At 46.1% G+C, this 26,514-nt stretch overlaps 1 long non-coding RNA gene across 1 annotated transcript in view; it reads left to right on the top strand.

Annotated features, from left to right (window-relative positions):
• Window positions 1-21,349, top strand: part of LOC138502968 (uncharacterized) — a 132,567-nt gene extending 111,218 nt beyond the window's left edge. The window contains exon 2 of the long non-coding RNA XR_011279558.1: window positions 20,953-21,349. This is a non-coding gene — a long non-coding RNA (uncharacterized lncRNA). The remainder of the gene's footprint in view (window positions 1-20,952) is intronic.
• The last annotated feature ends 5,165 nt before the right edge of the window (window positions 21,350-26,514 follow it).

Here is a 26,514-nt window from a genome sequence, read left to right as displayed (position 1 = left end):
TATCAGCACTGAGTTGTAAACAGAAAACTAGTGCAGGTGCAGTGGAACCTTGGTTTCAGGGTCGAAATGTGGGCACCTAGTTTTGTACATAAGAAGACATAACTGGTTTCTGGCTAAAAGTGCGCACCAGATGAGTGCTCTGGTTCTACCAGCAATTATCACATAATGACATTCAGAAAGTGCAACACGGAAATTAGAAAAGCACTTAGCTCTGGCTTTCCCTTCTCGCTCTGCTGGCCGCCAGTGCAGTCTGCTTGGGCAGCTGGAGCATCGTAATCGAGTGGAATTTCCTGATAAAAAAGGAAACAGTTTGTTCCTCTCGTGTGTCGTGCACACTGCGTTTCACCTAAACCTGGAAATGCCAGCAACGTGCGAGCGAACTACGGCATGCATCTGGGTTAGTATCTGAAGTTTGCAAGCTAGATTCGCGGCTCCCAACAGTTAACCAGAGCCGTCCTGTAGCCTTCCGGAGTTAGGTAACCAGGTTAGAATGCTCCGCAACATCTTTAGTAAGGAATGGCACTTATCTTTCGTAACGTGGGGCCAAAGGATGTCTTCCTGGCAGCGAAGGCGGGCCCCGCGTATAGGCGTTCGCTGGAGCTCTGTACGATGCGTCCTCTCGGGAAGAGTCTCGAGCGCGAACACGCGTTTGCAGGGTGCGCAGGTGCGATTGCCATCTCGGGCGTGCGCGTTGTTTTGGGCGATGGCCTGGGCGTTGCCTGAGTCTTTTGCAGGCTCTGTGTGCTGAGTGTTTCTTTAAATGAGGCCCAGGCTGCTGGGGTTGTAGTTCTTGGCCATGGGACTGCTGGGAGATGCAGTTTCCTGGATTCTTGTGCCTCATAGATGCCCTGTAGGTACACCAAACACATTTACACATGGGACACAAATGACATCTATTCAATGAGCCACCCCCAAATGTACCAGCTATCATGTTACACCTGTTCCTACGCTTGGCCAGTCTCTGGTCTATGACAGTACACCCCCTCCCCACCGAAGGACCTGTTTTAGTGGGGTGATTACGGTGGAATAGGCGCAAGAGCCGAGGAGCATGCACATTGGAGGCAGTTCCCATGATCGATCCTCAGGACCAAAGCCCACCCAATCGATGCAATAATACAGCTCACCCCTCTTCACCCATGAGTTAAGCACAGCCCGTACTTCATATTCAGGGAACCCCTCAACCAAAATGGGTGGCGGTTTTTCCATTCTTGTGTGCAGAGCAGCGGGCTTAAGAAGGGAGGCATGGAAGACTGGGAAGGTAGGCTGAGCCGCATGGCTACTGGGTTTACGATCTGGTTTATGGGGAATGGGCCAAGAAAACGTGGTTTCAGTTTTTGTTATCCAGGCAGGCGTAAGTGTCTAGTCGAGAGCCAAACCTTATCTCCTATTTTATAGTCCTGGTTGGCTCGACGTTTTCTATCGGCATATTTCTTATATGTGTCATTGGCCATAGTTAGGTTACGCTGTGCCTTTTTCCAGATTTGTATTAAGGAGTCCACTCTGGTTTGCACCGACGGTAGTGTATCTGGAATTCTTGCGGCTGATGGCTGTACGTGCGGATCATATCCATAAGTTGTAAAGAATGGAGAATATCCAGTAGAGGTATGCTTGAAATTATTCTATGCAAGTTCAGCAAGCCATAGGGCCTCTACCCATCCTACCTCAACACCATGTGTAAAGCAACGAAGATACTGCTGGAGAGTCTGATTCAGCCGCTCGGTTTGCCCGTCTGACTCGGGGTGATAGCTGCTGGACATTTGCAGTTGTATTCCAATCTTTTTGCAGAAAAGGCGCCAGAATTTAGATGTAAACTGGGAGCCCCGGTCTGAGACGATGTGCTGTGGTACACCATGCAATCGGACTATGTGCTGCAGAAATAAATCTGCGGATTCCCCTGCCGTGGGTAGGCCTCGACTAGGTACAAAATGAGCAAGTTTAGATAAAGAGTCCACTACAACCAGTATAGTTGTATAACCTTGGTCCGGGGGTAGTTCTACGATAAAGTCCAATGATACCGTGTGCCAAGGTCGAGGTGGTGTCGGTAAGGGTCTCAGTAACCCCATTGGTTTTTTGTGGTCAGTTTTGTTTCGAGCACATACTTCACACTGTGCAATGTATTCCTGGACTTCTTTATGCAGATGTGGCCACCAATAGTGTCGTTGTATTAATTCTTGGGTTTTGTTGATCCCAGGATGTCCGGCCAAAGGCGAATCATGACACCATGTGAGGGCTTGCGTCTGCAGAACTTGGGTAGGCAAATACACCACCTTACCCTGATATGGTATTCCATCCAGGAGACGACGTTCTTGGGCAGGATCCTCCCAGCGAAGCAATTCTTGAGCAGACATGGCATTCCCAATCTGTTCTAACAATGTGTTAGTCACGCTCCCTACGATCTTGGTTGGAGGTATTATGGGTTTTGCTTTTTCTTCTATACTGGGCTCAGTCGATGGTTCTGGATATCTGGAGAGCGTATCAGCTTTCTTGTTTTCCTGTCCTGGGCGGTACGTAACCACAAAATCAAAGTCTGCGAAATACATGGCCCAGCGTAGTTGCTGTGGTGTTAGGGCACGTGCAGATTTTAGGAACTGGAGGTTACGGTGGTCAGTTAGTACTGTTATGGTGTGCCTAGCCCCCAGTAGATAATGCCTCCATTCTGTAAAGGCGGCCTTAATTGCGAGCAGTTCACGATCTGCAATAGTATAGTTCTGTTCTGCTGGGTTGAGTTTTCTTCAGTAGTATGCAACCGGGTGTAGGAGACCCAACTGATCTCTCTGTGATAGAATCGCTCCCAGAGCGTAGCTTGAGGCGTCCGTCTGTACCAGAAAGGGTGATGTTGGATCGGGATGTAGAAGAACAGGTGCCGAGGTGAAAGCCTCATTCAGCTGGCGAAAACTATGTTCTGCCTCGGAGCCCCACACAAATGGTCTTCCTTTCCTAAACAGTCGGGTGATGGCTAGACTCTTTTGCGCGAATCCTTGAATGAATCGCCTATAAAAGTTTGCGAATCCCAACACCGCCTGTACTTCCTTGATGTTTCTTGGAGATGGCCAGTCTAGAATAGCCTGCACTTTGCGTGAATCCATAGTGACTCCGTCGGGTGATAGAATAAACCCGAGGAATTCAACTGTTGAACAGTGAAACGTACACTTTCCAGCTTGGCAAAAAGTTGGTGTTCTCGCAGGCGTTGTAGCACGGACTGAACGTGTTTCACGTGCTCTTGTACGTTGCGAGAGTAAATCAGGATGTCGTCAATGTAGACCACAGCAAAAATGTCCCGATACCCTCGAAGGACCTCATCCAGAAAGTGCTGAAAGGCGGCGGGTGCGTTGCAGAGGCCGAATGGCATGACCTGACATTCATAGGGACCAAATTTTGTCCTAAAGGCAGTCTTCCATTCGTCCCCTTCACACACCCGCGCCAGATGATAAGCTCCGCGTAGGTCCAGTTTAGTATAAATGGTAGTTCCGCGTACTTGGTCCAGCAATACCGGTATAAGCGGAAGGGGGTATAGATTCTTGATCGTGATGCGATTTACCATACAGTAATCGATACACGTCCTGAGGTCTCTGGTTTTCTTCGGAACGAAGAACAAGGGTGAGGAAACAGGTGAAGTAGAATGGCAGATAAAACCATTCTGGAGGTTGGTATCTATGTATTCCTTTAGGTGTTGATTTTCCGCTTCCGTTAGTGCGTAAATCCTACTACACGGTAGCGTGGCACCTGGTTCCAAGTCTATCCGACAGTTGAATGGCCTGTGTGGGGGCAACATCTCTGCAGCTGTTTTACTGAATACATCACTGAACTCTTCATATTCTTGGGGTAGTCCTTCCAAGTGTCCTTTTTCCGTGGCTCCCAACACCTGTACCACACGCCCTATTTCCTTGGAGCAATGAGTGCTACAATGATCTGATGAAAAGAGTCTCATGCCACAACTCCAGTCAATCACTGGGTTATGTAGCATGAGCCAAGGCAAGCCGAGAATAAATCCAAACTGGGGGGCGGCAATTACGTCAAACCAGATTAATTCCTTATGACCCTGGATGTTCAACACCATCTCCCCTGTTTGCTGTGTCACAGGCCCCGACTTCAATGGAGATCCGTCAACGAAACAGACCGCCTCCTGAATGTCTTTAGTACTTACTGGTAATCCCACCCTTTGAGCGTAACTAACATCCACAAAATTGCCCGTGGCTCCTGAATCTATCATGAGGCTTATAGACTGGTTGTTCTGGCGTGTTTGCAAGATTCCTGTAATGGTGATGTGAGTATTATGGGCATGGGTCACATTTCCCAACGTGTGTACAGGGGAGTTATGATGGCTTTGGCTCGGCAGATCCACCCTACTCACTGGCGAGCATTGGCGTTTCCCAAATGTGAAGTGTTCTTTGGTTTTACCTCGCACTCCCGTACGTAGTGCCCAGATTTTCCACAATACATGCAGAGCTTCTCTCGCCGTCTTTTGTCCCTTTCTTCTTTAGAAAGCGGTCCTCGGACGGACCCGATTTGCATGGGATCAGACTCTGGGGCCTTTTCTGTTTTACTGGGACCGGGTGGGTTTCTCGGATAGTCCAACCTTGCTACATTTGACCTGGTCTCCCACCTTTTCCTATCTTACCTCCTCTCACCTTGGCGATGATCCAAGCGTAAGGCTAGGTTGATCATTCCCGAACACATGGTCGGCTGAGGGTCTATTTGGGCTATTAAGTCCTTCAACTCTTCTCGCAGCCCCTGGTGAAAAAGAGCCAGCCTCTTCTCATTGGGCCACTCGGCTTCCACCACCAAACGGTTAAATGTGGTCACATAGGTGATCAGATCTTTGCTTCCTTGCTGCAAGGTGAGGAGTTCCCGATCTCGAATCAAAGAGGCTGCTCTTCTGTTGAATATTTTCCCAAACTCCTCCTGGAATTCTGCACATTCATATAATATGGCGTCATCTTTCTGCACGAGGGGGGTAGCCCATGCTGCTGCATCCCCAGTGAGGTAGGAGATGACAAATACGGTATGCGACTGGGCAGACCGGAAATCGTTGGTTTTGTCAAGAAATGCAACTGGCACTGTGTCATAAATATTGAGTATTTTTATGGATCTCCCCCATACCTTTCTGGGGCGGCCAAGGGCATGGGTGTTTCTGCGCTTACTTGAATTTGGACTGGGGTCAGGGGGCTCCCACCGGGAAGTGGGCTTCCTTGGGCTGCAAGCCCCTGCACTCTGGTGGCCAAAGTTGCATAGTCCTGCCTTGTAGCCTCGAGTGCACCTTTTAATCCGTGGAGAACTCGGGGTATCTCTTCCATGACTCCTCTGAGCTCTTGCTGCGTGGGCGCTTAGGAATACTTGGGTTCACGCTACTGTCGAGGCGTGATCCAGGTCAGCGCAAAAGCAGCAAGAACTCCACCCTCCCCCTGGTAGTCTTGGCGCCTGGATTGGATAACGCAGGACACCGCAACTCCCACGGGGAAAGAGGGTTAGGGTCCACGGATTGGATGGGTAGGGGGTGTTGGGATAACCGGGTTGAGGATTAGGGAGTGGTAGTGGACAGGTAGGTGGTTGCAGGGTAAGGCATGCTCCTTGGCTCTGTTTTCTGCAAGCCATTATTCTTGTCAATAGTCAGCTGAGGTTTTCCTTCTTACCTCAGTGTTCACACTCACACGCTCGCATTCATGATTCATGCATGCGTTACCCTTCAACTCAGTTGTATCAGCACTGAGTTGTAAACAGAAAACTAGTGCAGGTGCAGTGGAACCTTGGTTTCAGGGTCGAAATGTGGGCACATAGTTTTGTACATAAGAAGACACAACTGGTTTCTGGCTAAAAGGGCGCACCAGATGAGTGCTCTGGTTCTACCAGCAATTATCACATAATGACATTCAGAAAGTGCAACACGGAAATTAGAAAAGCACTTAGCTCTGGCTTTCCCTTCTCGCTCTGCTGGCCGCCAGTGCAATCTGCTTGGGTAGCTGGAGCTCCGTAATCGGGTGGAATTTCCTGATTAAAAAGGAAACAGTTAGTTTGTTCCTCTCGTGTGTCGTGCACACTGCGTTTCACCTAAACCTGGAAATGCCCGCAACATGCGAGCGAACTACGGCATGCACCTGGGTTAGTATCTGAAGTTTGCAAGCTAGAGTCGCGGCTCCCAACAGTTAACCGGAGCCTTCCTGGAGCCTTCCGGAGTTAGGTAACCAGGTTAGAATGCTCCGCAACATCTTTATCTTTCGTAACGCGGGGCCAAAGGATGTCTTCCTGGCAGCGAGGGTGGGCCCCGCGTGTAGGCGTTCGCTGGAGCTCTGTACGATGCGTCCTCTCGGGAAGAGTCTCGAGCGGGAACAAGCGTTCGCAGGCTGCGCATGCGCGATAGGCATCTTGCGCATGCGCGTTGCTTTGGGCGACGGCCTGGTCGTTGCTTGAAGCTTTTGCAGGCTCCGTGTGCTGTGTGTTTCTTTAAATGAGGCCCAGGCTGCTGGGGTTGTAGTTCTTGTCCATGGGACTGCTGGGAGATGCAGTTTCCTGGATTCTTGTGCCTCATAGATGCCCTGTAGTTACACCAAACACATTTACACATGGGACACAAATGACATCTATTCAATGAGCCACCCCAAAATGTACCAGCTACCATGTTACACCTGTTCCTACGCTTGGCTAGTCTCTGGTCTACGACACAAATACATGTTGTTCAGCTCTTCAGGCTGCGATAATTTTAAACATTGAAATTGAAAACCACCAAAATGGAGAAGAAATAAAATGGAGTCTGGAAAGTAAGCTTCAATGTGAGATCTTAGACTAACACAAAATGGATGCCATTTCACAAACCCTTCTTTTAGCCAAGCTAACACATTAAAGTCAAACATCATCATAATCATCTATATCAATGGCCATAAATTGGCTGATCTCTGCATCCTGCATAATCAATGTATAATCACATTAACAGGAGGACAAGGTTCTGGTTTTAATTTCTCCAGAGCCCTAGAGCAGCAGTTACCCAGTATAGAACCTAAAAATGGTAAACATTATATACATCAGCCACAAAATACATTTCCAACAAGTATTGCAAGCACAGAGAATATCTTCCAGCCCCAGGTTGTAAACAGATTCCAAGCCAGGCCCCAATGTCCCAACTACCCCCATCGTCCTGAATTTCGGATCCCAGTGTGTGTAACCTTTTGATAGCCTGAAACACAGTAGGGAAGGAGTCTGCTATATACATGCAACATGCTGATCGGAGCATTTTGCAAACTCCTCCTCTTTCAGCTAGCATGACATCTAACACCATTCTATTCTGAAGGGCAACCACTCTAGTAGCTCTTTGTTCTAATGTCATAATAAACAATATATCATTAGTCTCATTAATTGTTTTCTCCGGTACTAAGGCCAACTTTCTGATATCTCCAGAGTTTATCACTTGGCCCCAGAAGGGAACCATTGATTTTACCACATCCCCTAATATTTGGAGAAGTGTTTCATCTTCAATCCACCTCCTAGGGCGATGTTTTAATATATCTGCAGTTGAAGTTAAGTAAACCCAAGGCAATAGTGTCCCTAAGTAACATGTTCCCTTCCAATCCTTGGGTAACCATGGATACACGTGTTTCCCAAAAACAAAGTAGATGGATCCCCAATATATAAGGGCCTTGTCTCATTCACCAAAACCGTGGTGTGCATACAGTTGTCATATGTACCCATATACCGAGAACCTTCTTTACTTAATCAACATGGTACCGTGCCAGGATTATTGTTGAGGATATAAACTGGAGGAGCTGCTTCCCTATTACCTACTGGTGACATTTGGAATGATATCATTAATTGGTATGACTTAGAATTCCTATCCGTATGTTTGGTGGAGGCGATGTTGGTAGTGCTTTTGTTTGCAAAGACAGAGCATCCCAGAGGTATTAATTCCTGTTGATCAAACACACATGTGTCCCATCAAAGTTACCAGAGGTGCTATTGTTCCATTTACCAAAAACAGAGCCCTAAAGGAAGCATAGTAAGCAGTTGATAATGTGATGGTATATATGTACCAACCTAAACCTTTCTCACCCTGTTGTGGGACGTGAGAACATATCCAACAATTTGTCCTGTTTAGGATTGCATTAGTGTCATTCATGATTCTTATGAGAGTGTTATTGAAATACCCCTCTCTGTGCTCAAGATCAAGGAGGCAAAGTGTATGGGAGTGCACATAAAAAGGAGATGGAGTAGTCAAGCTGACCGTAGGCAACAGTGAGCTAAGGGTGTGAGAGCGTTTCAAAAACCATAACACAGGTACCAATATGAGCACAATACACACTACAATAGTTATAATTACACATGTGTCCCTAGTTGACCATAGTCCTTTAGACCTGTTTTTTCCAGTGGCAATATTTTCCATGTCCTCATTTCTACGATACACAAACAGAAGCATAGTCTTTCAGTGTCCATTAAGAAGCCTCACTGAAACAGGCTCTATAAGTTCATCGGTGGGTGGCACCTGACCACGTTGCCAATCTTGCTTGTAGTCTTCCTTTCCCTGTCCCCCTCTACCTCCAGGCGTCTTTGGTGGGTATGGAGGGAATATAGTTGGATTCATGTGGGTGCAGTATGTTACCACACTTTCTTACTTACAAAATGTCAGTCCCTAGCTATTTCCATGGTCGAAGGTTATATCTGGACACTCCGGGCACAGAGGGATTTGTGAACAGGGGTCAGTATCCAGGGGAAGAGGTGAACAATTGTGCTGCTTAGGGTCAGGATCAGTGCATTTGCCGTCACTGAAAGGTACGTACTTGTGTTCAGGATCTCCTACCCCCTACTTTACCCACTTGATGTAGGGCAAAGGCAAGGGCACTCATTTTAGATGTGCTGTATGGATCCAGTGCTTCTTTCCATCCACTGGAACAGCCGTCTGAGTGGCCAGTAGCACCATATAGGGTCCTTTCCAGCGCGCTGCAAGATTGGATTTTCGCTCGAAGTCCTTAACGAGGACGTAATCCCCCGGTCGAATGTGGTGACCATGGCCCACATATTTATCGGGCAGTGCTGCACCAACCTGTTGGTGAATCAAACACACATTCTGAGTCAACTGGTCACAGTAATCAATCAATTTTGGGTATTCAACGTCAGACAGTTTCTTAGGTCGGGTGCTCTCCATACATTAGCGGGTCTCCCAATTACTATTTCATAGGGGGAAAGTTTTGCCTGAGCTGTGGTTCTCATAGACAACAGAGCTAGGGGTAGGGCATCGGGCCATTTCATTTTACAGTGTGCACACACCTTCGGTAGCTTGTTCTTAAGGATTCCATTATGGTCTTCAATCAATCCGGCAATCTGAGGGTGCTGACAGGAGTAACATTTCTTCTTAATCTGTAACCCCTCACACATCTGTAGTATTATGTACACATTAAAATGAGGTCCATTGTCAGACCATATTACTCTACGTAACCCAAATCTAGGGAAGTACTCTTTTAGCATGACTTTTGCAGTTAACAGAGCAGTATTATCCTTCAAAGGGAAAGCCTTAACATATTTGCTAAATGTACATATTACTACCAACGCATATGTGTAATTTTGGTATCGTTCCATTTCAATAAAGTCAAAATGGATCACTTCAAATGGCATGGAAGGCAGTCCAAAGCTACCCTTAGGTGCTGGTGTTCCCTTCTCAATGTTGTGTTGCAGATAGATCATACAATTCTGAACTAGTCGTTCCACAATTCTGGGGATGTTGTCATTCCTCCATACTGGGTCTAAATGTTTACAAATACCTTTCACACTAATGTGAGCCGGCCCATGTGCCATAGCAACTACAGCTGTTACATAAGCGTTGGGCAACATCCATCTTTGTTTGTCATGATGAACCCAACATCCTTCATCATCCAACCCCGCTGGTCCAAAAGCCCATTGTTCAATTTCCTCTGCTGTGGCCTCAGCCTAAATTTCTTTCACACTGCTAATGCCTTCTTTCATCCTCCCACTCTCAGCAACCCACCTAGAGGTCCCAATGCATACATTCTTGATTGTGGGTCGGTGGCAGTTTGCGTGGCTATTGTGTCTGCAAATGCATTCCCTTTCCCAATATCATCAGTCACCCTCTGGTGTGCTGCGCATTTCATTATGGCCAGTTGTTTAGGGAGACCCAATGGCAATGCTGATAACAGTTGCACTATCAACGTACCATGTTGATTCTTAGCGCCATGGGATGTTAAGAACCCCCTCTCAGCACATAGGGCCTCATCCCAAGTTGGGCGGTAATGCCGGCGCTATTAGCGCCCGCGTTAATAGCCCTACTGCCAAACCCCCCAGTGCTAATAGCGCCGGATCACGGGTTTGGTGGAACGGGTATTGCCCATTGCCCACTGAGCCCATTCGGGAATTCCCCATTGGGCTCAATGGGGAATTTTCACGCTCTTACCGCCAGCGGATTTCGCGCCGGCGGTAAGAGCACGAAATTTCGGCAGATTTCCCCCCAGCTCAGAGCTGGGGGGACATCTGCCAAACCAGTGATTTGGCGAACCCTTAAATGCAGTGGTAATAGCGCTACTGCCGCATTTAATGGTTACCACCAAACTCGTGATGAGGCCCATAGTCTCCCAAAGTTGTGAGCTACTCCAAAGGCATACTGACAGTAAGTATAAATATTTACTCTGTGCCCCTGGTATCTCACAAGTTCTATTGAAAGTGATTATTTCTTCAGCCTGTGCAGAATTCTGAGGAATTCTCCTTCTTTCGACAATGGTGTCTTAGGTCGTGATTGCATAGGCAGCAGTAGAAGTGCCGCCTGGGAGTTTAAAACAAGAACTGTCACAAAATATTTCCCCATCCGGGGATGGGAAGGGTGTGTCACTTAAACCAATCCTCCCTTTTGTGTCCTGTTCAGTGACATAGAGTCAATCATGGTTGGTGTCAATAATACTGTGCTCGTTTAGAGGAGGTAAAAGTTTGGCCGGATTCAAAGAACTGCATCTCTTCATTTTGATGTGGGGTGCAAATAGAATGAGCTTGTATCTCGTGAGCCGGGCAGATGTGAGACGCTGAGTTTGCGTTCTATTCAGTAGTACATCTACTGAGTGAGGTACCACTATGGTTAAGCAGTGACCCAAAACCATGCCTTCACTTTGTTTTACTGAGGCAGTGGCAGCAGCCACAGCCTTGAGACATTACGGCAAAGCGCATGCAACAGGGTTTAATGTGGAGGAAAAATAGCCAAATGGCCTGTTCTTTCCTCCATGTTCCTGTGTCAAAACAGCCAAAGCACCACCATCCGTTTTGTGCACAAATAACACAAATTCTTTGGTGTAATTTGGTGTGCTCAATACCGGCACGGAACAAAGAGAAGTTTTGAGTGGATCAAAAGCTTCCTGACAAACTGTATCCCAAGGTAGAGGTAAAGCTACATCCCAAGGGTAAACGCTAACAAATATCTGCTATCCGGGTGTATGGGTATGCTAAATAATGCATAGCCGTTGCAGGGATCATGGTTAGAATGGTAGTTATGTCAGGAACAATGTGAAACTGGGGTGAAACAAAGCATTAACAGCTCTCAGATTAAAAACAAAATGGTAGGGTAAAGCATTGTCACCTTTCTTATAAACAGGCAAAATCAGGCTATTACATGTGCTACCAGAAATGTCTTCTATCACACCTTGATGTACGAGGTCAGAGATAATACTTTAAGTGTTTTCTCACCATCAACTGAAACTTTATATTGGGGAATGTGAGGCAATGTGACACCGGTTTTCAAAACAATGCGTACTGGTTCAAATTCTAAAATTCCAACCTCATTGTCATTATTTGCCTACAGATGTGTAGCTACTTGGTGAAGCTCACTGGGTAAAGGCAAAGCAATGTATTGTGTGGTGGAATTCAGCTGGGGGGAAGTTGTCAAGTACACTCCATCCGGAGAGCAGTAAATTACAGCGTGTAATTTTTTTCAATAAGTTCAGCTCCAGCAGATCTTCACCGCAGTTGGTTGTTAACATAAATGGACATGAGTCAGTGAAAGTCCCTAAAGAAATGTCAATCGGTCAGGAGTTTGGGTTTACCAGCAGGGTACCAGAGAACCCTACTGATAAATTGTGTTTCCCTGACAAGGCAATATCTGAAACCTTTAAGTGTTCAATTTGAGCTCCTCTGTCCACCAGAAAAGTGTGTACCCTATCCCCAACTTTAATTTTTATTTAGGGTCCTTTCTGGTCTACGGGGATAGGGGTGGGTTCCAGATCCTGCTTCAGGCTGTCCTAGTTAAATAGAACATCGTCAGATGTAAAATCCTCAGACAGTAAGTGTGGGTAATGTTGTCAAAAATGTTTGCACCCCTAGTATTCTGTTGCCCATCTTGATTTCTCGCATTGCTGTCATATTGCTGGTTCTGGGAGAACGGATTTCTGTTTGGCCCCTGCATGTCATTGCTACGTGCTCTCAACCTTCTACTAGACATCCCATTCGCTTTCTGCTGGAGGATCGGACACTGTGCCCTCCAATGGCCTTCTTGCTTACAATAGGCGCACTGGTTCACATTCACAGTTCCCACGTGCGGGGTAAACTGTCCCCCAGGTTGGGCATTCCCTACTCTCGGTCCTCTTGCAATTTGTTGCAAGAGCTCCCTAGTCTCTATATCAACCTTTTTATTTTCAGTCTTTTCCTTCTCACTGTTCACTCTATTCTCATAATACTGGGCCATGTGTTGGATTTCAGATGGTGTCTTAGTTTGCCAGGCACTTTCAGATGCACTTTCAGATTTGAGACTGAATGTCAGGCAATATTCCATGTACACATTTATCAACAAACAATATTTTCCCTGGTTCAGCACTCAACTCATGGCTACTGAAATCAGAAAACACTGGTTCAAACCTATTAAAGTATTCTGTGGCCCCCTCTGTCTTCCCTTGCATGCAGGCGATCAACTCATCCCAAATGATCCTTTTCTCTGCCACCAAGGACTTAAGTTTGTTTACAATTTGGTGTGGTAATGTCAGTATGCTTTGAGGAGGTTTCTCTCCTGCCTTCCTTGTCCTGTCTGCCAGCTCAAGTGCAGCCCATGTATCGCCAAATGCAGTTGCATCGTCTACGGTTCTAACCTGTTTCCATAAATCTGCTGCTAATATGACAGGGAATAACAAGTCTATGGGCCTCATTTCGAGGCTGGCGCAAATGGATTACGTGCACCGGTAAGGACACCGGTGCTGGTAATCCCTTTGCGCCCTATTCCGAGGTCCCTTAGCTGGCCCGTCCTTAACGCCTGGTTTTACCAGGTGTTATGGACGGGGCCTGTTAAGGGACTTCAGAGCTAATAACGGTACCGCAATTTGCGGTACCGTTATTGGCGCCTTCCCATTGAGCCCTATGGGGGCTGAAATGGGAATGGGGAATGGCGTTTTCAATGGGGCCTTACCGGTCCCGCCAAGGTAGGACTGGACCAGTAAGTCCCCATTGAACGAGGGCGGACACGGTCCCGTTATTGGTGGTAGTCATGGTGCTAATAGCGCCATGACTACCACCAACCTTGGAATGAGGGCCTATGTCTCCTAAAGTGAAAACTGAAGAGCTCAAAACGGACTCAATTTCTTCATAGAATCCTGTGGGATTCTTTCTTATGTCAGGGATGGACTATTTAAGAGTGTTAACTTCCTGCCTCGAAAAGGGGACATATGTCAATTGCAAGATATAATGCACAGGGATAATCTTTGCAAGTAAATTGCCAACGGCCGGTTCCTCTTTCTGTGGCACAAGAGCAGGGGGCACTTCTCTCATGGGCAATTGCGCAGTGGGATTCTCAAACCTTTTATTAAGGAGCAAGTCTAGGTTGAAGGACAGTGAGGTCGGCGGGGTGTAATCAGTAAATGTGTGTTTGTATATTGTCATAATATCTGCGCGACAACCCAATTTTTTCTCAAGGCATCCATATTGCAAATATTCAGCCATAACCTGCAACGCTTCACTTTGCATGGATAAGGAACATTGAGTGAAAGTGCCGTGGATCTTCATAGGGGAGATAGTGGAATCCAAAAATCCATCTGAGAGTGTTCCTTGTGATGACACACATTTCTTCACTATTTGTAATGTGTGTGGGTGAAAATCTTTTCTGGACATAGGATGAGTGCCGTATCTCTCTATCTAATTTGAATTGGTGTAGCTGGCCTAGTTCCCATTTAAAGGAAAATAGTATTAACAGGTGTTCGTGTATTTGCAGTGGTGTATTTCGTGTACAAGTCAAGAAGTTCAAATCCTGGAAATCCTGGGGGATGGCAGTGTCGGTAAAATCACCCCAAATCTGGGCCAGGGGTTGTCCCATTTGTTCTAGCAATACTTTTTGTTTGGGGATGCCTCAAAGATCTTTCAGAGAGCTGGAAGTGGCTGCTTCCTTGCCCTCCTGTATATATATTTCTGCCCATTGTTGTAAGGGCTTTTTCTGTTCAAGGGGTACTGGAATAGGAGTCACAGCCTCCGGTCTCTGGGGAGGTGTGAGGACAGTAGAAGGGGAGTATCAGAAGTGGCAGGGATCGCTGATGGACAATTATCAAAGTGCGTGTTGGGAGCTGGTAGTTGTGGCTGGGCTGCCACAGGCGGTGGTGGAACATAGGGAGGGGGTGCAGAAGGAGGTGCTCACCTTTCATTTAGCAGTTTGTCTATTGACTCATCAGATGTGCGCAAATATTTGGATGGGTATATTTTTTGTACTTCTAATTGAAAGCCCCCATCCATAGCCCTAATAGCCTCGTCCTGTTTTTGCTGATCATGTGCTAAAGCCTTCTCTGCTTGGGTATTGTGTCTACGTGCACATTTCTCCCTACTTTTGAGGCGCTGAGTGGCTTCTTTGTGCCAGTCCCAAACTACATCAAATGCGGCAGGTCTAGCCAGTTTCTGCAACAGTGCTGACTCTAAGTGTTGTATTCTAGCAAGTTCAAAAGATCCAAGAGATGGCCACTGAAGGTCTGCCTCATGTCTAGTCTGTTGGTGCCAAATACTATTAACAACTATGGCTCCTAACCCGTACTTAATGTACATGTTAAAAGTGGGGGAACCTTCCATCGGGGCCCACTGACCATATTCTAAACCTTTTACCTGTTTTCTATTGCAACAAAGTGCGGCCCAACAGGTGCACATCTTGCTAAAACCTGGCATTATACTTTTACTTCAAAAACGATTTTTAGCTCGTAAAATATTTTCCAACATATTTTTATATCCAAACAGTTTTAAACAAACTCGCCTGATTCAAGTCAAAATCAATCCCCCATCAAAAGGAACCCCCATCGTGGCTGGTGGTCTTCTAATAAAGCGAAACCCAATCGCTACTTACGGTTCGGGAATCTCGCTGTGATGACCTCTGGGTGAAGAGACGGACGTGGATCACGAGCAGCAGACTGTGAGAAACACTGTCTCCTATTTGCAGGGTCCCCCGGTACTCACTGGTCCCATCTTCGGGAGAGCCACACGTTCCAGGCGCCAATTGTGAATTCCAAATGTAGTACTGCAAATAAATGAAAAACCATCAGTCATGAGTTACACAGTAAAAACAGTTTATTTCGCTTCAAGAGGACTCAGGTTCAACTATGTCTGAAGGAGGTGTGAGGACAGTAGAAGGGGAGTATCAGAAGTGGCAGGGATCGCTGATGGACAATTATCAAGGTGCGTGTTGGGAGCTGGTAGTTGTGGCTGGGCTGCCACAGGCGGTGGTGGAACATAGGGAGGGGGTGCAGAAGGAGGTGCTCACCTTTCATTTAGCAGTTTGTCTATTGACTCATCAGATGTGCGCAAATATTTGGATGGGTATATTTTTTGTACTTCTAATTGAAAGCCCCCATCCATAGCCCTAATAGCCTCGTCCTGTTTTTGCTGATCATGTGCTAAAGCCTTCTCTGCTTGGGTATTGTGTCTACGTGCACATTTCTCCCTACTTTTGAGGCGCTGAGTGGCTTCTTTGTGCCAGTCCCAAACTACATCAAATGCGGCAGGTCTAGCCAGTTTCTGCAACAGTGCTGACTCTAAGTGTTGTATTCTAGCAAGTTCAAAAGATCCAAGAGATGGCCACTGAAGGTCTGCCTCATGTCTAGTCTGTTGGTGCCAAATACTATTAACAACTATGGCTCCTAACCCGTACTTAATGTACATGTTAAAAGTGGGGGAACCTTCCATCGGGGCCCACTGACCATATTCTAAACCTTTTACCTGTTTTCTATTGCAACAAAGTGCGGCCCAACAGGTGCACATCTTGCTAAAACCTGGCATTATACTTTTACTTCAAAAACGATTTTTAGCTCGTAAAATATTTTCCAACATATTTTTATATCCAAACAGTTTTAAACAAACTCGCCTGATTCAAGTCAAAATCAATCCCCCATCAAAAGGAACCCCCATCGTGGCTGGTGGTCTTCTAATAAAGCGAAACCCAATCGCTACTTACGGTTCGGGAATCTCGCTGTGATGACCTCTGGGTGAAGAGACGGACGTGGATCACGAGCAGCAGACTGTGAGAAACACTGTCTCCTATTTGCAGGGTCCCCCGGTACTCACTGGTCCCATCTTCGGGAGAGCCACACGTTCCAGGCGCCAATTGTGAATTCCAAATGTAGTACTGCAAATAAATGAAAAACCATCAGTCATGAGTTACACAGTAAAAACAGTTTATTTCGCTTCAAGAGGACTCAGGTTCAACTATGTCTGCGGACAGCCATAGATAAATTGATCAATTTACATTGTGGCTTGCTTGCCTAAAATACATTTCAGATTTGCTTTGGTTGTTATCTTCCAGATAGTTTATGACCTCCTGTAATGTATACATTTTCTGAAAAATACATATATCTTTTATCTACCTCATGTTTGTACAAATTTACTGTTCACAGAGTCACAAGGTTCAGACCGTTCCAAGCGCAAGCAGACATTATTTGCAGATCTAATCTATGTTTGCCTTGACCAAAGGATGCTGCGCATCTGTGGCTCAGCAGTTCACTTAAAATCGTCCTTCCTGGAATGTACACAGCATATTATGCTTACGATAGTCATTGGTTTGTGCAAATAGCTTTGGGAGTCAGGAGCGGGAAGACATATATTACCTCTAATCTTTACTTGTGACTGCCAGCCCAAGGTTCGAAGCTTGCACAAAACTGAGCTAATCATCCTTTGCAAAGACATGTTTTTCAGCTCTTCAGGCTGCTATCATTCTAATCATGGAAATGGAAAACCACCAAAATGATGAAGAAACAAAATGGAGTCTGAAAAGTGAGCTTCAATGTGAGAGCTTAGACTAACACAAAATGGATGCCATTTCACATACACACACTGGCACTTTAATGGGCATACCCAACAAAAGATATTCCATGAGCTATGTTGGAGTCATATAATCCTGCTATATTAAACCTAACACCTGATCAGGCACCAGATCATTCACGGGCAGTAACCTCTGCTTTCCCATCTCCACTGGGTCTGCAGATTCTTTCCAGAGCCCAGATCCATCTCTCTGAGAACCACAAGCACACAATCAGCCTCTTTGCTATCACATCACAATTGCTTTCAGCGATTGATGTCCTGCATGATAGATGGGCGGTTTATGAGATCTTCAGTGCCCACCAGCATCTAATAGCCCTACAAGCTATGAAAGGTTCACAACTGCATCCGCTTCAGCTTCCGTTGCAGCGCCCGCTTTTGAGACAGTTTCCTTGCGAAGGTGATATGATAACGACTGTGCATCACCGTGAAGCGCCCCTGATCTATACAATATTCTGCAGAGAGTCCCAGAAATTCAAAGATCCTGTTCAATTTCAAGAAGCATTACAACTCATCCTTCACTGTTACAATCCAACTTGTTATGACCATAAGCAGCTGTTGAGAATCCCCTCCCCCATGACACTTTCACTTTATTGCAGTGGAAAAGCAGTTGCAAGAAAATGCTACAGAAGCGCTAGAGGATTTTACCAATAAGTCACTCCAAACAATCAAGGATATTTGCCCAAAGAAAACAGACTTGACTAAGATAAATGCATGGAAACAAAGTAAAGTGGAGAATGCAGCAGACTATCATGAGAGATAAAAGTAATGTTTTGGGGGGGATCCACAATGCAGTGATTACTGCACCGCAAGTCCATCGTTTCAGCATTTGTAATGGGTCCGAGCCAAAAGACTGATGATAAAGTTGGAAAGTGCTCTTTGCTGGGAAGGCACACAATTGATTGAAGTGTTATTAGCTGCAGAGCATTTGCAGGAAACACAAGAGAAACAGAAATAAACCACTGAGGCTAGATAAATGGCATTACAATTCCACCAGCTACAGCCTTTGCAAGGAAGGATGGGGCACAGAGCAGGTTCTAGCTTTTGGACAAGGTGAAGAGGCAGATGAATAGGAGTCCCTGTTAATACAAGACAAGAAGGAGCCCCAGATAGTTATCAAATGCGTATAAAAAAGAGTTTGTTTACAGTCTGAATGAATCAACTCAGCAGTCGGTGCAATCAACACACACACCTCCTTTTTCACAGTAATTTCCACCTATTCCACTACTCGCTATATTTAATGAACAACAGGACAGTAGAGCACCAGTAATATTGCTGCACCACTGTTGGGAATCACCCTCCTGCCACTAGACCTAAATTGGTCTGATCGTGATTGTTGCCGGGTAGGCTTTGGCAACCTTCCTGGACTTGAAGATATGGCCCATTATTAACCAAAAGCCATTGCTTCCCTTTTGCTGAGTTGCGACTACCAGGAAATACTTCTAAATCGGTCCTATAAAAGACGTGCACATCATCACATGCACGTCCTTCAATCCATTTTGGGATGGATTCTAGTCCCGAGCTACTGTCCAGAAACATTGCCATGCCATAGAACCTCATCACTGTTTGTACACTAAGCTCTGTTGCCCCCCCTGCACCTTCTCACTTCCCCGATGGGATTTGCTCATCGGATCCTGACCGTAGTGCCTGGAGACGTGACGACTCAATCTCTGGTTGCCAACCATGACTTTCTCCACTTACCGTACACTGGAGTTACCGGCCTGAAGGATTTCTGGGATCAAGACCCTTTTGGCGATATAATGTTTTAGCTATCTAGTTTCTTCCTTGTTTTTCTGCGGTTGTGCCAATGTCCAACAGGATAAACAGCCCTCAATATTGTGCCTACTGCACCAGCAAATGTACAATACACTTTTACTGCTACTGCTGGCTGTCATGCATCGGGGCTGCTGGCGATGGTTACCAGGGTGGCGAATATCCTGATGGCTGTTCCGCCATTGAAGGTTCTATCACATCCTCCTCGCAACGTACTAGTGTTGCACAAACATGGCCGCCGCTGGGAGGTACTTAGTTTCAGTACTCCAAGCAGTCGGCGCGTTGCAACCGCTTTGGCATTATCTTTTCTCTGACTGGTTAAAGCGCTATGTTTTCTCTCTATTTTGCTTCACACGGAAGCCCTCCTCCCTCCTGTTTCTTTCACAGGTTGTTCTTCCAGCCTGCATTTCTACCGGTTCCCGTGCCCGCTTACGGTGGCGTACGTTTTCTCTTTCTTCCTGCTTGTCTGTTCTTTCCTCTTTTCACTTTTCTCTTTCTCTGTGCAGCTCTCCGCTGTTTTGTTATCCTGCCTTCTACTTGGCTCCTCTGCCATGCCTCTCCAATGCCAGTGGCTAAGATTAATTCGAACCCTTCCAGCCATAACCTCTTTGTTTTTGCTTTGTCACCCCTGTGGGACAGGTATGCCCAGACGTGGGTCCTGTGCCTGTTGGGCCTAGAGACCAAAGCTACTGCTCTCTGATGAGGCCCAACAAGGCCGAAACATGTTTGGGGATGCTTGTGGTATCTTGCAGAAGGAATGTGACCTAGCAGTTCGGGCTGCACTGCCACTTTGAGATGGGACCAAGCCTGATTTGCATATGGTCATTCCCCTTCTGTAATGGCTTGGCAGGCGAAGAACGATGGTCTGATGGGTTGCCCAGAGCAATGCTAGTGGTTAAGATTCATTCTAAACCTTCCAGCCATAACCTCTTTGTTTTTGCTTTGCCACCCCGAGTGGGACGGTATGCCCAGACGTGGGTCCTGTGCCTGCTGGGCCTAGAGACCCAAGCTACTCCTCACTGATGAGGCCCAACAAGGCCGAAACATGTTTGGGGATGCTTGTGGTCTCATGCAGAAGGGATGTGACCTAGCAGTTTGGGCTGGACTGCCACTTTGAGGTGGGACCAAGCCTGATTTGCATATGTTCCGTCCCCTTCTGTAATGGCTTGGCAGGTGAAGAACAATGGTCTGGAGGGTTGCCCAGAGTAATGCCAGTCGTTAAGATTCATTCTAACCCTTCCAGCCATAACCTCTTTGTTTTTCCTTAAGCTCCTGCATTTTTCTATTTCATGCACTCCCTCCATTTTGCCAATCTCCTATTTGGAGCTAGAAGAAATATGTTTGCCGCACAGAAATGCTGAGCCACCAAGAAATGTTGTTTGTAAATAACGATGAGCTCATTGTTCATACAGCTTTGGGTCTTGAACAGCCAGGACATAGCACAATAAGAATACGGGGTGCCGTCCCGTCTGCAACTGTTAATTGCGTGGGGCTCACACATGCACATACTAATAATTCATGACACAGGAGATGTTCTGTATGTACCAGAGAAGCGTTACCCTAAATAAACTGTGAAACACACCGATTTTCAGTAACCCTTGGCCATGAAAACAAAGAAAATGGCGGTTGGAATGTCTCCTTTCAGTGAGAACAGTCTGTTGCCTTATAAGGTCAAAAGGTTAGAATGTACGTGCATGAAATCCCTGGCGAATTAATGTTTTCACAGAAAACCTTATTCTTAGCAGGGAGTTGTAAACTTTCTATGACATGGCACTCGTGGCAGTACTCATGTAAACTGGGGTGCATACAAGACGTGATTTCCATTCTGTAAATTGCTCCCTTCTCCATGACTATTGTTGTGTAAAACATGGGTCCGCTTGAAGCAAATAAACTTTGTTGTTTATACTTGCCTCTTTGCCTGATGGTCTTGTCTTATCTTATTTGCAGTACCAGGTTTTGGTTTTACAATTGGAACCTAACGTGGGGCCCTTTTGAGGATGATCCATCGTATTTCAAGGTTGGAGAGACTGAGCGATGGGACCACTGAGTACCAAGGATCCCTGCCGAATCTGAGATGAATTTTCTTGCAGCTGCTACTAGTGATCCACATCGGCCTCTCCGCCCAGCAATCATCCTGATGAGGGCTCTGGAATGTAGCTGTCCAACTGTGTTTCGCCCTTTTGAAGACCACCAGCCACAGATTTCGTTGGATGGGGGAAGTTTGATTGAAATCAGTTGAGTTTTTTTTTAATTGGTCGCACAACAATATTTTGTGAAACATTTTGACAGGTGAGATACCATCTTGTGTAAAAATGCCTGGTTTCAATAAAAATGTGCTCTTGTTGGGCAGTGTTGTGCTGTTGTGGAAAACGACCCACTGGATAAGAATTTGGACAGCCTGCCCCACCTAGAGGCTTTCCTTCTTATGATAAGTGCGTTAAATGTGGGTTAGGAGCAATTGTTTTTAATAGTATTTGGCATCCCCAGACCAGACATGTACCTGTTTTACAATGGCCTGACGATGGCTGATTTAACTGGCAAGGATATAGCATTTGGAGTCAGTTTTATTGTGGAAAAAGGCTAGGCCAGCTGCTTTTGATGTGGTTTGGGATTGTCGAAAGAGGCATCCCAGTGCATCAAATGTAGACAGAAGCAAGCTTGCAGACATATGACCCAAACAGAAAAGGCTTTAATGCATGACCAAAAGCAACAGGAAGACTGTGATAGGGCAACAGATAGACCAATACAGTTGGACATATGCAAAATATACCCATCTAAAGAGATGCACACAGCTGATAAATTAATGGATGCACTATTGAGTGAAAGACGAGAACATCAGACTGCACCACCTCCCTGTGTAGCTTCACCAGCAGCGCTGCCTTGACCAGTGCTGCATGTACCCAACACAACTCTTGGCCTCCTGCACCTCCCACACCGGAGCTCCTTAAGGCTATGCCACCTAGCTCCCCTGCCACATCCAAATACAATATCCTTCTATTGCAATATTCACACCCGCTTAGTGATCAGAGTTCAGGGCTTCATAGCGCTCTGACGGAGAAGAAAAACACAAGGTTAGAAGAATCAGCAGAAGAGTATATACTGGAAGGGAATTAATTAGTTGTCGCACATATGTTGACTGACTACCATACGCCTGAACATAAATATTTGCTAGAACACATGGGAAACACACTTGCCCGAGAATTGTGCTAACTCACTAATACCATAATACCCAGAGAATTGCAACATTTAAATCATTCAGCATGCATCATCAATACATTAGAAGGCGAACATCATCACCTATCTGAGCTGTTCTCACATAAGGAGGAACTACATGAACTACAGATAGTAAAGCTAGATGTTTTAGGAATATCTAGTGTTTTTGAGCTGTTCTCACATAAGGAGGAACTACATGAACTACAGATAGTAAAGCTAGATGCTTTAGGAATATCTAGTGTTTTAACAAACAACGCATTAATTCAGAAGAGCACTGTCCCCAAACACGGTGGAGATACTGCAGAAATGTGCATCATCACTAGAGATGCTCTTAGATGGATTCCTAATACATCCCTTTCCCCTATGGAGATCCATGACTCATTTAAGCAATACTCCCCAACCATTCAGAAACAGGTATTACAAATAATGGCTGAATATCTACAAGATGAAAACATTAAAAGGAAATTGTGGTGTGCAGCAGATGTTATGAAAATATATTAGCGCACCTTCACAGATGATGATACACTCACTTCCCTGTCCCTCGACTGTCCCTCGACTTAGCTTTACTGCTCAACAATAGGATTGAAAAGGCCACCGCTCAGACGCCCATCTGAGAGGTGTCTATAACACTTGTCCCACAAATATAGGAGTCAGCCAATAGTGACCTGCCTGCTAGAACAGTTGCCGCACACTATATTGCACAATTTGTATATGTCCCATTTACCAGACAAGAAGTTAACACAATTAAGCTATCCATCCTAGATTTAAGGAATAGCCCCACTGCGTTCTATAAGGAAGCACAAGTCGGTCTTGGCTTTGTCAGTTATTACCTTCAAGATATAGATTGGTTATTTCCTGTCATTTTACCTTGCAATTTATGGAAGAAAATCAGGAACATAGATGATAACAGGGCCAGAACTTATGGCCTCCGACATACAGGGAAAAGTAGGTGAGAAACCCCCAAGTAAAATATTAGCATTACCTAACACCTTCCTTGCTAAAGTTAAGACCAGAAAAAAGGATTATATGGGACAAATTAACAACCTGCATGCAAGTGAAATCTGAAGGGGCAACAGAGTACTTTAATAGATTTGAACAGGTGTTTGCAGACTATAGCAGACACGATTTGAGAACTGAATCGGGAAAGACATTGTTTGTTACGTGCTCTCTTGCCTGAAATTCATTCTCAAGTCATGGACTATCTCTTTGTCCCTCACTGAAATCTTCCCTGTTGGGTCCACCTTCTACCAGTAAAGACTGCAGCTCAGGATGGTCAACAGGGTCCAGATCTCCTACCAAGGTAAGATCTTCTTCTAGATCTGATTCCTCAGTATCTAGTTTGACCATACAGGGTTGAACCTCACACTCAGCCTCAGCTGTGACTTTGGACAGTCTTGGAGATGTCCTTCTGGGCACAGGATTGCTTGCTGGTTTCTTGCTGGCAGACTTAGGTTTCTCCTTTGTCTTTCTTGCCCTGCAATGGCAGTAAGTAAGTCCTGTGGACTTGGGGTGATAGCTTCCTCTATCATGTCCCCAGGAGATCCTCTTAAGGTTCTCTCCCTTGCAGACCTTGTGAGCTCCTGCTTCCTTCTACTGGCGGGACTGGGGGTACTAGACACAACTCCAAGAGTTTTAAGGTCATTACCCCACATGACCCTCCCAGGTACGTTATTTTGCACACTTACCGGTATCCCGACAGTCATGTAATTACACTGGATGAGAGCTGGTAACTGGGGAACCATTTGCACAGGGCCTCCAGCTAACTTGCTTAGGTGTTTGGGTGCCTTAGCAACATCCTCCACCTTGAAAAAACATTCATCAACCACAGTTATGCTGGCTCCAGTGTTTCTGATGGCAGGGGTCTCCTGACCATTCACAAGAACACTATCTTTGTAACACTCTTTAGTATTATCTGGGATTGAGTTATAAACATCTAAGTTCTGTTGTTCCCAAAGACCCAAGGATACTAAAGAAACACTAGCTGAGACTCTCATACCTCATCAGCTAGTAACCGAAAGTTTCCACTGGTCATAGGTACTTCATCCACCTGGGAGAAGGCTAAGGAGACAGTGTTGACCGCTGAAGGTTTACCCTTACATCTGGGATCTCCTTTCACATGGTTAGGCAGCCCACAAACAAAGCATTTTCCAAATGCTCTCTGGAATGGGGGTTTACTCTGACCTCCATCTGGTTTGGGACCAGATGGTACACTAGCCTGATTCAGTTTTCCTTGTGGCTTACCCTGGTCATATTTGGGGCCCTCTTTTGGATTGGAATTATTGGAATTCTCTTTGTTGTCTTTCTTTGGCTGCTTTCCGTCATCCTTTTTCTGAGTTGCCCCAGAATCCTTGTGAGTGGCCCTGTTGGCAACCCACAAGTCAGCAGCCTTAGCTAGTTTCCTAGGAGCTATCTCCTTTGGATCAGATACGTGATGTCTAAGCTCAGGGGAACAGGCATCAAAAATAGACTCCAACATTACAAGATTCCTCAAACCTTCATAGGTTTTCACTTTGTAACCCTTAACCCAACCATCTAAGTTTTTCAAACATTCACACACCCAGCTAGCCCAAGGGGTACCATCATGCTTTTTGAGGGTTCTAAATCTCTTAAGATACTTGGAAGGGGTCTTCCCAAACCTAGCTATTAATGCTAGCTGCACATACTCATAATCCTGTTTATCCTCCTCCCCCAACTCCATTACAGCATCACTTGCGACAGGGGGGAGCCTAGAGAAAAGCCAGGGAATCAGCTGATTCTCTGAGATACCTTGAATCCCATGATTGTATTCAAACATTGCTAACCAATCCAAAACATCAAGTTTAGTCTCAAACATACCAATAATTTCCTTTGGCATACAGGGTCTCTTAGCTCATTTTGCGGATGACATTCAGCTCATTTTCAGGCTACCCTCGGCCTCTGCCTCTCCTTCCCTCATCTCTGTCTGTCTGCCATCCAGGAGTGGTGTGCCGCCAATGACCTCTTCCTTAATGCCAGTAAGACTGAGATTCCACTCATCGGCACACCCACTCCCTCCTTCCCTGCAGCTCTCTGGCCGGCCTCTCTTGGCCCTTTTCCCGCTCCCACCTGCATGGCTAAAAACCTCAGGGTCATCTTCGACTCCACACTCTCCTTCTCTCCTCACATCTCTGATGTCTCTAAGAAGTCACACTACCAGCTGCACCTCCTCAGAGGTATTCTTCCTTTTCTCTCCTTTCCCCAGAAGCTCACTGTATCCAGAGCCCTGGTTCTCTCTAGGATGGACTACTGTAACAGCCTCTATCAAAATCTGCCTGTCTCTACTCTCCGCCCTCTGCACCTTATCCAGAACAGGACTGCGAGACTTGTCCTTGGCCTCAAGCCCAGGGATCGTATCTCTCCAGGACTGAAATCTCTGCACTGGCTCCCAGTGACTGCGAGGATTAAGTTCAAAACCCTCTGCATTGTCCACAAGGCCTACTGGGGCCTGGGGCCAAAATACCTTAAACTCTCTCTTCCTAAATATCTTCCTTCTCGACCTCTTTGCTCTTCCGGCTCCAACTCCCTCAGGGTCAGTCGCTTCTCCAAGCAACAAGTTGGTGGTAGATCTCTCTCTTCGGCAGGGGCCTCCCTCTGGAACAGCCTTACTGCCTCCCTGAAACTTGAGGAGAACCATCTCTGGTTCTGGAAGCACCTCACAACCTTCCTCATTGCCTCTGCTTTCACTCCCCCTCTCCCCTGTTGATTTTCCTGACAGATACTGCACTGGATACCTGGCCTCCCTTCTGATCTCGGGCCCAGGCCTGCCAGTTGCCCACCTGCACTGCCTCCCTGGCAACCCCTGCACCTGAGGACTGTTTCTGTACCCTTACAGTCCCCCTACCAGCACTTATGTTCTGCACTTACCATACACTTGCCACTTGCTGGACGTTTTTTATTTATCTTATTTATTATACTATCCCTTGTACTGCACTTCCCCCCTCTCCCTTTCCCCTCGCACCTTTCCCTTTCCCCCTTCCCTTGCACTTGCGCGATCTGAATGACACCTGGCCTAGTAGGATCGTTGTCTGTCTACCCTTGTTTCCCCGCCCTTGCCTCGTCGCGCCTTGAAACACTTGTGTATAGGCACGTTATAAATACCATATCATATCATATCATATCATATCATATCATATTAGGGCTGGCAGACCTAGAAGACTCTAGGAGAGAAGCATTTTCTACAGACAGTTTCTTCATCTCTAGTTCATGATTCAGCTCCATTTCTCTGAGCCTTAACTCTTGATGTTTCATGGCAGTTTTTGCATCACTACGTTTCACTTC

This window comes from Ambystoma mexicanum, chromosome 11 (genome assembly GCF_040938575.1).
Source record: "Ambystoma mexicanum isolate Mex_15411 chromosome 11, UKY_AmexF1_1, whole genome shotgun sequence".
Taxonomy (NCBI): domain Eukaryota; kingdom Metazoa; phylum Chordata; class Amphibia; order Caudata; family Ambystomatidae; genus Ambystoma; species Ambystoma mexicanum.
The sequence above is the reverse complement of the archived record's forward strand: the minus strand, read 5'-3'. Positions and strand labels throughout refer to the sequence as shown.